Source organism: Parasteatoda tepidariorum, chromosome 5, assembly GCF_982258835.1.
Source record: "Parasteatoda tepidariorum strain Cologne lab strain chromosome 5, Ptep-v5.0, whole genome shotgun sequence".
Taxonomy (NCBI): Eukaryota; Metazoa; Arthropoda; class Arachnida; order Araneae; family Theridiidae; genus Parasteatoda; species Parasteatoda tepidariorum.
The window spans coordinates 14023757-14036878 of NC_141759.1; the positions used below are offsets into that span (position 1 = coordinate 14023757).

Genomic DNA, 13122 nt, shown 5'->3' on the forward strand with positions numbered 1-13122 from the left:
GACTACTAACACTTTCTCTAAACTGCTATTATTATTAATAATCGAATAAACCAAATCAATGCATACCACTGAAAACAAATTATTGATTGAGTAAAGAAAATGATATGTTTTTCCTTGAACTGTCAACTCAGTGAAAATTTTTAAGTAATTAAAAAGAAAAAGCAATGAAGAAATTAGACACTGTTCCTTTCTCATTACTTACATCAGCTAAAACCATGCAAACACACTAGTTATTTCTTCAGTGCATTTGTAATCATAAACAATGCCTAGGTGGCCATATTTCTTACTTTGCTAAAAATGACACCCGAAATTCAGGTTTTGTATGCAATAAAGAAATTTTATTACATTTGATAAACGTTGTTGAACAGCAAACACAATTATTGAGTTTGTGATTATCAATAACAAGCTTAAGCCCTTCCCGCCCCCGTAAGGGGGCATCCGGGGGCACTTCGAAAGTTCGAAGTGGGCGTAACAGTTCAATTACATCAGCAAACATATTCAAAAATTTTAAATTAGAGTTTTAACAAATAGGTAGAGTATTAAATATGAAATCCAGAAAAGAGCACTACTTAAAAATAAACTAAATGCAAACAAACATTCTGAAATCCCATAATTGCATACCTGCTAACTCTTCCGGATTTTCCGGAAGATTTTCCGGAAGAAGTGGTAGTAATTATATACTATTTTTTTCTTTTATAATCTTAATTTTCAAATGATATTAATCACCACTATTCTTACAAAAATTAAGCACATATAATAATATGTGTGACTATCATGGTTGTCACCCAGACTGAGGAACAACATCTTAGCTCAGCCGAAATGGAAATTTCAGAAACTCCGGCCAACACCGAAAAGAAAAAGAGGAGAAAGAAAAAGAAAAGCAAAACTTGTGTCAACTCGGCGATGCAAGTAGACCCAGAATCGGACTGCGAAACCATCAGCCAGATTCCAGTGTTAGCTCCCGCTACCTCAGCGGCCCCAGTACCGGCAGAGAAAGAAACCAAAGCCCCGGCGGCGGTGGACCCTCCCACTCCAATTACAACATCAAGTGACTCTTCATCGAGTAAAAAGCTCAAGACCCTCATCAGAGGATTGGATATCGATACCGATTCTCAGGAATTGGAAAAATATCTTAAAGATCTTGGACTTTTTCCAGAAAAGATAGTTCAACTCAAAAGGAGGAGTGGTCAGGAGCTTAGGCCCCTTCCACTTTTTTTGGTCATCCAATCAGAGAACAGCACCGCCAGAAACATTTTCAACATCAGCTCAGTCTTAGGAAAACCAGTGAGAGTAGAACGCTTCAGAGGAGGCAGATACCAGATTCAGTGCTACCGCTGTCAGAAGTTCGGACACACGCAACGAAACTGCCCAGCATCCAACCCAGCCTGCATGAAATGCGCCGGAGCACATTTCTCGTACGAGTGTACTAAACCCAGGACGACCCCAGCCATCTGCGTCAACTGCAACGGTGAGCAACTGCGGAGCAAGACCCAGAAAAGCGCCGAAAGAGAAGAAATCTCATCCCGTGAAAGCTGCCGACAACGCCACCAGATTTATAGAGCTCTTCAAGGAGATGAAAGAACTGCTGAAGGATGAGGAGCTTATTAAGCTTCTTCGTTCTATACTCCCAGAGACCCAAAATTAATTTTGGATCCACTCCTACCAGGATTTTTACTTATCCTGACGTCACGGCTCACCGCCGTGAATTACTTTCTTTATCTCATTTCTTATAGGAGCAAGACTACTAGTTTTACGACCTAACAGAATATGACGAATCAGTTGGTGGCCCTTCGGGCCAAATACTGAGATCCCACTTATACCAAGCATCAAGCATCATGGTTGTCAACTTAAGTTTTCTCAAATACAACGTATTTGTTTGCTTAAAATTGAAGTTTTAATTCCATTTTAATATCACTGGGAAAAATGATAATGGAAGGGATTAAAAGTTGGCAGGTATGTAATTGTTTAGATTTCTTTACAATTGTATAAGGACACTTTTTAGTGAGAACAGGTTTTTAGTACAAATAAAGCATTAATTTGATTTGTGCGGGTAGAATATCATAGATAAACCACTTGAATGCTTTAAATATTTTATTTTGAGTTACATATGTATATTGCAAATATATATGAAGCCGTGAGGGATGAGTGGTTTGCTGATATTGCGAAGATATGCGGTTCAATTCTCAGCGGCGGCTTTTCTCAATGACAGTTGACCACAAAGGAGACATCGTGAGCCCTCAACCTGCATGTCCTGATATTTGAACAGAAATACTTTTTTACCAATATATGAAAAATTTACTGATGGAGTAAAGAGAATTATGTGTTTTCCTTGAACTGTCAACTCAGTGAAAATTTTTAAGTAATTAAAAAGAAAAAGCAATGAAGAAATTAGACACTGTTCCTTTCTCATTACTTATATCAGCTAAAACCATGCAAACACACTAGTTATTTCTTCAGTGCATTTGTGATCATAAACAATGCCGAGGTAGTCATATTTCCTACTTTGCTAAAAAATGGCACCTAAAATTCAGGTTTTGTATGCAATAAAGAAATTTTATTACATGTGATAAACATTGTTGAACAGCAAGCAAAATTATTGAGTTTGTGATTATCAATGTTCAACTCCGAAGCCTTGTAATTTTGAACCCGATCCAGAAGACAGGGGAACTCCTTCATCAAGTATTGGGAGAAACTTGCCTTCGTGGACGACTTTTTGATCAAACTTCCTGCATCGGGACTCCAACCCATGATCCATCTACCACATCATATTGCCAAACTCTACTAAAGTGCAGAGAACGTCAAAATATAATGAAAATTTAAAAAAATACTAAAGTTCCACATTTGCTTAAAATGAAATAAATCAATTGACATTCAAGTCAATCATTCCTTTTTGAGAAATAATCTGCTACGTAATGATTTATAATTATCTCTTTTATAGATTTCACGTTTGTTTCCGAAGGTGGCCCACGTGTCCCCAAAGTTGCACCGGTGTCGGGCCACCTTGGGAACATGCATTTGGTCTCTCTCGCCACTTGCACGACTTAAAAGTATTAATCTGATAGATTAATTCGAATTAAAGTAATGTGGTTAAAGAAAAAGAAATAAACTTTCAGAAAACATATCATAACTCAAAGTTCTAGGAATTTAAACACATATAAATTACAATATCTTCTTACCCGGAAATTAGAACAACTGCAAAAAATTAAATCACGTCATACAATGGAGGCCATTCAAGGAAATATCTTCCAATTCAGCCTCGTGCACCTCAGATACAAGATTTACCAAACAGCAGGAACATCTTATGATTCAAAATAAATTTAATTTTACTTTGGGGGAGGGCTACGCTACCACTGGCCACCTTTGGCTTACCCACCTTACTTAATCAAAATATAATAAATTTAAAAAATAATAATAATAATAATTTTTAGTGACTTCCTTGTACCTGTCTTGTAGAGCAAAGTTTTTTGAGGTGAGGCTTAATATTAGAAATAGCCACTCTCAGTTCTATTTCTATTTTTAGCCGTGATCTATATTTTGTCTTCAAAGAAGCCACAGCAGAAATTCCAGTTTCACAAAGGTAGGATATTGAAAATGGTAATAGAATGCGAAATGCTCTTGTTTTCAGTGCAGAAACATCATCCTCCTGCCTAAAATTCAAATAGTGATTTATTACTAAATTGTATTTTGGTTTCTCCACTTGTCGTGAAGTCTCTGAAAGTTTTTTCCTGATCAATTGAGAATCCTTTGGGAGTCTTATGAAATGGATTCCTAACCCACTCGTAACTTGTTATCAGTTTGTCGTCAGCAGGAAAATACTTTTTAAAATTCTTTACCAGCATGGCTAAATGATTTTCAATGGTTACAAAAACAAATTTTTTATGTTCTTCCTCAGCCTTGTAAATTTTAGTACAACCATCCACATTTGCAAACATTGTTAGGCATTGTTGCTTTAAATTTTTTAAATTTCTGCTCCGCAATTCCAATTTTCTACAAAAGGCATTAACTTTATCTCTCGTATCCAACATATGTGTATTTACTCCTAGGAGTTGAAGATTCAAGTTATTTAATTTCTTACTTTCGAACCTTCCGGATATCGAACGATCTCCATGGTTGCATATTCCGATGCAATATTTGCATTCCATGTTTGCCGCATTCATAACATCATTTAAAATAGCAAATAATGCTAGAGCTGTCGTTTTGAGTTCTATCGATTTGCAGAAAAGTAGATCTACTACTGACATATTATCACAAAATCGAACATAAGCAAGTAAATGAGCATCTTTATTAATATCGGCTGCTTCATCGAGCTGTATTGAAAATAATTTGTCACGCAACATCGAGAAAAGCTGACATTGTACATTTTAAGCTATATCACCAATTCGACGAGCAACAGCATCTTTTGAAAGAGGTATGGACTGCAATTGTTTTGAAAAATTATCATCTAACATAGTTTCTACAATCTCAATTGCTGCTGGCTTTTACTTTACTTTTGTTTTGGCAGTTAGTTAAAAATAATTTAAAGACAAAATTCAAAATACTCAATAAATATTATTGTTGTATAAATTTTACTGTAAGTGGGGGGTGCGATAAAAATTATGATTGAAAACTGGGCCACGAATACTGAAACGTTTAGAAACGCTGGGCTAGTGCCACTACAAAGGTACCTCCACCACTACTCTCACAGAAAAGGCCGGTAACGGCCTCAGGCGCCCAGATAAATGTTGCTGATGATGATGATGATCATTTATATTGAAAGTCAGTATCCTCAGAAATTAAATAGTGCATCCGCCAGTGAAAACTTCAGCTGGTGGATGTAACGAGTACATTATGAGAATTTATTCTTAATCAGCGGTGAAATTCAACGCATAGAACTTGACTCGTCCAAATAGCTAATATAATCCAAAAGCTACCTGCTCTGAGATCATATATATGTTTAGGTTTCTTTAAAATTGTAGGTGGACATTTTTTTGGTGGGAAACGCGCTTTTAATACAAATAAAGCAGTACTTTTATTTGTGTGTGTAGAATATGATGGATTAACCCCCGTTAGAAGGCCTTAAATATTTTATTTTGAGTTAAATATGTTGCAAATATATATGAAGCCATGAGGGATCAGTGGTGTGCTGACATTGCGAAGATATGCTGTTCAATTCTCATCGGCGGCTTTTCACAATGACAGTTGATCACAAAGAAACATTTTGGACCCTCAACCAACGCCTCCTATAACTGAAAGCCTCCACACGGTTTTTCATAAGTGGTCCGATCAGACCACTGTGAAATATATCCACTTACTGAACGAGTCATTTAATGCAGAATATAGTTAAAATAAGAAAGTGGTAGTAAATATATGACTAAAAATTTATTTTATTTACTGGTTTGCCTTCTTCACTTCTCAACCACTACAGATTCAATTCTCAAATATATAAAATAAAATTCTCTCAATTACTTTTATAAAAGGTTTTGGGTTCATGCGCACAACTGGGTCACTTTTTTAACGGTCTGCGCGAACTACTTATAAAAGCCCGCGTGGAGGCTTCTTGATGTAGGAAGTGATGCCTTAACCTCCATGTCTAGATATTTTTACAAGAATACTTTTTTACCAATATATGAAAACTGGATTTATATAGAATGCCTAAAATTGACCGACAAAGTTCCAAATGATTATCATGATATTACTTCTAAATGATATTTCATGTACTACTACCAAGCATTCAATGGAATGCCTAATGACAAACCGGCAAACGCGGGAAATACAATTCCTAGTGAAATGGAACCTAGAATTAGGTAAGAGTAAGTACTTGTATATGAATGCACCAATAAATTTATTTACCAATGTAATTATTATGGTTCCGTTAAATTGAAAATTATTTGGATCAACGGAAAATTCTGGCAGCGAAGAAATGCACCCCATTTTACAAGTATAATAAGTGAAAGAGAATTTATACCTTTCAATATGTACGCATCTGATGTACCGTTTAGTCTTGTTGGATAGTTTCTTTATAAGTTTAAACAAATATGCATTAATGAAGTATTGGGAGAAATTGTGGATCAAACTAACACGCATTTACGTTACATGAAGAGGAAAACAACCCACGGATAGTCTAGTGGTAAAGGGACTCCATTCCAGTATGCCACTACCACTGAGGATATATAGCGTCAGCACTGTGGTTTGTGCGAACCGGATCGACTAGCCATTACTCGGATTCTGGTCACTTCATTTAAAGGTTAGCGCTCTATCCCCTGAGCCACCATGGCTTGCAATACCGGCATTGTTGACAACACTTACACAAGATAGAAATTCAAGCTATGGAGTTAAGTTATCAATAGTTTTTAATATTAAGGATAATAAACATTTTTTGATGCTTTTGCGCTGTATCTGATTTATCACTGCCTTTATTTAATTCGACGCGTAAAATTTTTTGCCTTTTGCAAAATAATTGCAAAAGACATAAAATTTTATCTTTTAACCTATAAGTGCTTAGTATGCTCTGGAAAATTTTTGTTTTCACCAATCTTATTATTCTTTTACAAATGTATTGATAATGGTTAGCTATTAAAGTAGATTGATGTGTACTTACAAATATATTGAAAACGAAATTTGTTTGTCTACCACAGAAAAATATTAATTTTAATTAATATATTTTTTATCTTCTTAAAACTGTATATATTTTTATTTCGACTCTCTTCTGAAATTAAATATTACATCCGCCAGTGAAACTTTCAGCTGGTAGATGTAATGAGTACATAATGAGAGTTTATTTTTAGTCAGCGGCAGAATTCAAAGCTTGAAACATGAATCGGCATATAATCCCAATGCTAGCTGCTTAGAAATCGTATATTTGTTTAGGTTTCTTTACAATTGCATGAGGACACTCTCATTTGTGAGAACGCGTTTTTAGTACAAAGAAAGCATATCCTCAACCTCCATGTCCTGATATTTTTACAGGAATGCTTTTTTTTACCAGTGTATGAAATCTGGATTTTTATAGCTTTATATAGAATGCCTAAAATTGACCGACAAAGTTCAAAATGATTATTATGATATTTGTTCAAAATGATATTTTATGTACTACTACCAAGCATTCAATGGAATGCCGAATGACAAACCGACAAACGCGGAAAGTACAATTCCTAGTGAAATGGAACCCCGAATTAGGTAAGATAAAGTACTTGTATGTAAATGCAGCAATAAATTTGTTTCCCAATGTAATTATTATGGTTCAGTAAAATTGAAAAGTATTAGTTTCAACGGAAAATTCTGGAAACGAAGGAATGCGCCCAATTTAACGAGCATAATAAGTGAGAAAGAATTTGTTCAAATCAATAACTATGAATGAGATGTACCATTTAGGTTTGTTGGACAGTTTCTTTATAAGTGTAAATATGTAAGCACATCATACCTGCCAACTTTCACTCTTCCCGAAAATGGATTTTCAGAGTGGTTGTAAAACAATAAACGAAAAACAATTTGATTCAAAAATATATTTATATTTTGATTCTGTAGAAATTCGCTAGTGCAGGAATTATTATGTTTATATATATTTATTGTAATTATTTATATGTAGTGGTGGTCAAACTCATTTATAATTATCATAATAATTCAAATAGTTAATTGGAATAACATGAGTATTGCTACCACTTCAAATATGAAAATAAAATCTTTCGGAAGAGTTGGCAGGTATGGCACATGCTTTTCTCCGATATATATGCTCTGTATCTTTAAGGTACAACATTCTGTTCTGTATACTAATTTTTCGGTTTGTTTTTACTCATGCCGTTGTAAATTTGTATGTATCTATTTTTTCGACTTTCCTAATAGCTTAATTTTTCTGTTAATCAGATTTCTTGTACTCGCACTTGTATCTTACCAATTATTATTCAAATCATTTTTTTGTATATATCACACATTTTACTGTTCTGTATATAAGTTAATCGACTGCATTCGCCCGTTGAATTTGGCAATTTAATCTCAGATGAATAGACTAGTGCCACAAGTCAGGTACATCGTTCAATACGCTCACATTAAAAAAAGAAAAATCTTATCTACCACAATAATACATTAATAATAATTATTATAATTTTAAATCTTTAAAGTTTCTGCGAGTCATTGACTTTTGGAAAAAATAATTATATTACATCCACCTGTGACAAACTGCAGCTGGTAGATGTAATGAGTCAATTACGAGAATATCTTCTTAGTTAGCGATGAAAATCAACGTATAGAACTTGAATAGTCGGCATGTAATCAATATGCTACATGCTCTGAAATTTTATAATTGTTCAGGTTTCTTTAAAATTGTATGTGTACACTTTTTTGTGAGAACGCGTCTTTGAGACAAATAAAGCATTACTTTGATTTGTGTGTGTAGAATATCATAGATTAACCCCCAGTTAGAATGCTTAATATCTTTTATTTTGGGTTACATATGTTGCAAATCATGCATCAAGAATTTCTAGAAAAAAAGGTAATTTTGAAATGTGCCTTTGCAGCCTTTTTTTTAAATGCTAAATGTTTAACGCTCTTGGCAAACTCTTAAGACAATTTCTTTTATGTTTCTGACTACTTCATAATCTTATAATACTGTTACTTCAAATATTATAATTGTCTAAGATTTCCAAATTGGCTGTTTCGCTACCACTAAAAAAATCTCCAAATGAAAGTACTGTTGTTAGCAGCTCTTTTCTCGGCTCTAATTTATGATATATTTGTTAGTATACCATTCAAAAGAATATGAAATACATTTCCAAAAAGATGAAATATTTATTTCCATATAAAGAATTTCTACAATAAAAGTAATCCTTGATATATACCTTTGCAGTGTTGTTTTTAAAACAAACAATTTCCAAACCCTGGCTTCTTATGTGTGCCACTATCACGTCAAATACTATGCAAACATAAAATTTTCCTCTATACTGAATTTTAGCTGTTACCACTGCTGAAATTTTCCAAATGAAAGATCTAAAGTAATCTGCGACGTTTTTGGAAATTTTGTGATCTATTTCCTGGGAGTCATAGCAAAATAAGTTTTAAAAAAAATCCCCAAATTAATTATTAAATAAAGAACTTTTACAAAAAGCGGAACTTTTGAAATGCGTTACCTTTCAAAACACTGCATTGTATAACGTAAAGAAACATTGCGTCACGTAACTTCAAAATACATTTTTAGTAATTTTTTTGCTGTGGAGAATTATTGTTTTTTTCTAAACCAAGGGGTTTGTTTTTTACTTTGCACTGAGAAAAGATGTGAATTTCCAGTACTCCAATGGTACCTGTAAAAAAATGTCACTGAACTTAATACTACTTTTACAATCTATAAATATCAATTAGCAAAATCAAAGATTTTGTACTTTTGTTGTTGATTGAGTTTTGATTCTGTAATGATGCAATATGTTTGCCTGCATAATTTGATCTCCATCAATGCGAATCTCATCCCCAAACAGTTTCTTGGTCCTCTGCCGAATGGTAAATAAGCGTACTGAGGATGCTTTAGTGGAGATGAAACCATGAATATGGAAACAAGTAAAATGGAATTCGATAATCATGTTCTAGAAGGATGAAGGATGCAAGTGACATTATAAGAATCTTACACTGATAAATAAGATTAAGATATCAGCTATGGCGTTTACCTTTTATAAAGTAGTTTGTTATGCTAATTTCAAATGGAAAAACCGTTCTGCTCTTTTGCTACAGGTTTTGAAGACATTCGGCAGACTTTGGAAATTTACGTTGTATTCTGTAAGCTTCCTTCCGTAAGATTTGGAGCAAGCTTTTTTTGAAATCTTTCAAGCCGTTCCTACAAGTCGTAGTGTTGGCTTGGTCTTACAAAGCTACGAGCACTTTTCCCATTTCTGTTAAAAATTGTTTTTTTTTTTATTTATTTAAACCTACCTTCAAATTAACATAATAGCTGTGCTCAAATAGAACAAGAAAAACACCAACACAAAATAAAAATGCAGGATTCGTTATTACAAAATGTTAAAATGAATCTTATGATGTAACAACAATCGGTTGATTTAATTTTTAAAAAAAATTATATGCTTTAGTTTAAAATTTTGGTAGTCGAATTATAATTGATCCTTTAGAAACTAAATGTTTTTGGTTATTTGAAATTAGAGAACATATTTACTTCAATTATACAATTTAGTTGGAGGAAGTTTAACTTCCATAATATCCCCGTTCCATTGTAAATGTTTGCTTTAGATTTGTGGACGAAGTTAAGATAATATTCCACAACGATAGCCTGATTAAATTAAGGGATTTTTAAAATACCCTTTTTCATTCACGTAAGTTTGTTACTTTTTCCATGGAATGAAACGTAGGAGTGTGAAATCTACTCCCTTTTGACAAAACATAATTTTAATAAAACAGTGTCCAATTTCCATGGAATTTATTTAAGCGAGGTGTAACAGCTACACAATTTCGTCACAGATACAAGAAACTTGCGAAATGTTTTCAAAAATTTATGATTTTCGCCAGAAGCACCTAAAAAAGCTCCAAAAGAGCGAAATGAAAAGCAAGGAATAAGAGCACTGGAAAAAAGCATAGGTAATCAGTACTACTTGAACACCTACATGAACTTACTTCTTCAATAAGAAAACACTGACTGACGTCATCGTTGCCAGACTCAAATTCGCAGCCAAAATTTACTGTTCCACGAACGGTAACCACAATTCCGATTATTATGGTTTTCGTAGCAAGACATAGCATTCTTTATGCATAGCGTACTCAACCGAATATATTTTTAGCCATGTCTTTCCCTTCGTTATTAAATATTTCAGGATGTGGAAAATGTTCAGCATCATAATGCATTGCGTAAAGTGGGATTCATCCCCTTTGTCGCCACTATCCCAGTGTCTCCAAATTTGTAGTCTGCAGTAGCTACTCTACCGGGCCTAAATAAGGAAAGAAAGAAAAAAGAAATTAAGTCTAAATGGAATGCTTTAAAATAGATTTATAAAATAGAACTCAACAGCACTAAATTTTTCCCAATTCACAGATAACTTATAACAACATTTCCATAGAGACAAAACTTTCGGTTTAATCAGAAGTTAACAAAATATACACATTCTATATTTATTTTCAAAAATAACAGTGTTACCAGATTTAGAATTAAATATTATTCGATAAAATGTAACATTATTCATCATGAACTCAATCACTAATTCAAAGATATATTATCAAAATTAAAGATCTATCCTTGCATGTTTGAAATAGCAGGGATTGAATCAAGCGAACTTTTCAAAGTAAATTTAAGTGGATGTGCTAGAACGTTTTAATTTCTTTTAAAGATTTCCCCGTTTTAGGTGGCTTGATTGCAATTTTCTTCCCAGTGTTTTCACAAGGGGATATTTAATACGTTATTTTATGTTTATGTTTTTTTTCCTTCTTTGTTGATCCTTTTAGTTCGTTCATGAAGGGTAATATTTTTTTTAATTTCATCTTAAAACATTTTTCTCCCAATATTCGTTTAGTTGTGACATTAGCAGCGTGGCGTTGTCGCAACTTGAAATCTTCGATTTTCATAAGTATTGTATTTCTATCTTAAGCTGTATAATATATATATATATATATAGCACAATAAAAACAAAGAGAAAAACGAAAATAATTAATAAGTTTTATTAACTGCGCATAAGCTGCAAGTATATAGAACTCATAAAATAAGATAAAAAATTGGTCACCATAAACTCACGTATTCAGGTGGCACCATAAACTCACGTATTTCTCTATCTATGGGCAACGCTACTGTTATCATTTATTATGTTAGGTTGTCTTAAGTAATAATTTAAATAATGTTGAATATTTATCGAAATATAAACTTCTAAACGCAGAGCTATAAGCGATAAGCAGAGAGCTCGCCGCACTTTACTGTACTCAATACTCAATAAACTTCGTTACGGAGCAAGTATGTAGATTTATTATTGATCTTTTCTGAAATGGCTGAAGAAATTTTGAACATAAACGGCGATAGAGTGACGCATATTTTTAGTGACGGAGCTCGCCTTTTACGAGCAATGGCATGCATCTATTAATACTATAATTTACCGCAATATTGATAATATTGCGGGCATGGCTTGAAAATTGTTAAAACTGAAATCCAACCCTATTGGAAAAAAATCTTAAAACCAGTATCAAAAACCAGTAAAAATGATACCAGAACCAGTATAACTATACTGGAAATTTTGAAACCAGTATGGCACCATACTGGAAATTTTAAAACCAGTATAGCACCATACTGGAAATTTTAAAACCAGTATAACACCATACGGGAAATTTTAAAACCAGTATAACACCATACGGGAAATTTTAAAACCAGTATAACACCATACGGGAAATTTTAAAACCAATATAGTTCCATACTGGAAAGTGTAAAACCAGTATGGCACTATATCAGAAATTTAAAACCTGTATGGATCATACTGGAAATTTCGACACGAGATATAAAATCGTACTGGAAATTTTTATACCAGTTTTCAAGCATACTAAGAGTTTTAAAGTAGTTTTAAAATATAGCTTCATTCTTAGTAAGTACATATTTTTCTGGAAATCTAACAGTTTTGACATTATCAAACTTCGTTTATTTTTTTTTTTTTATTATTATATACTTATTTCAAATACTTAATTTCTTAGATTTTTATTAGAATTCTTTACGTATACGATATAAAGGGAGGTGAAAGCATATATTTTCTATATACATTAATTGAAAAAAATACATATTTAAAAATACTAAAATCATTTTATAATTTTGAAGAAAAAGGAAGTTTTTGAGTAAGATTTTTACACATTTTAATTACTTTAAAATCTCTGCTTAAAGTCATTTAAATGTTAGTAATTTTCCAAGAAAAGTAATTTAATAATAGATTGTGTTTTTATTCGTTTATTATTTATTTACTCATTTTTTTTTTTTTTGATTTACAAAATTTATTTTAATCCAAGTCATGATGATAAAAGAATATTATTAATTGTTAAATTTTATTATAAAATGTTTTTATTTATTTATTTATTATATTTGAATTTATTCTAGAACAATGTTATTCCCAACCGAAACTAATTTATCAATTCGAGAAATAAATTAATTAGTTCAGGTTTCAAACAAAAACAACTTCGTAGCAAAGGAAATATGTT

General features: G+C 32.7%; 1 long non-coding RNA gene across 2 annotated transcripts in view; it reads left to right on the top strand.

Annotated features, from left to right (window-relative positions):
- The window catches only part of LOC147808583 (uncharacterized), a 305187-nt gene that overhangs the window by 263774 nt on the left and 28291 nt on the right, over positions 1-13122 (top strand). The gene's annotated exons all lie outside the window — the stretch shown is intronic.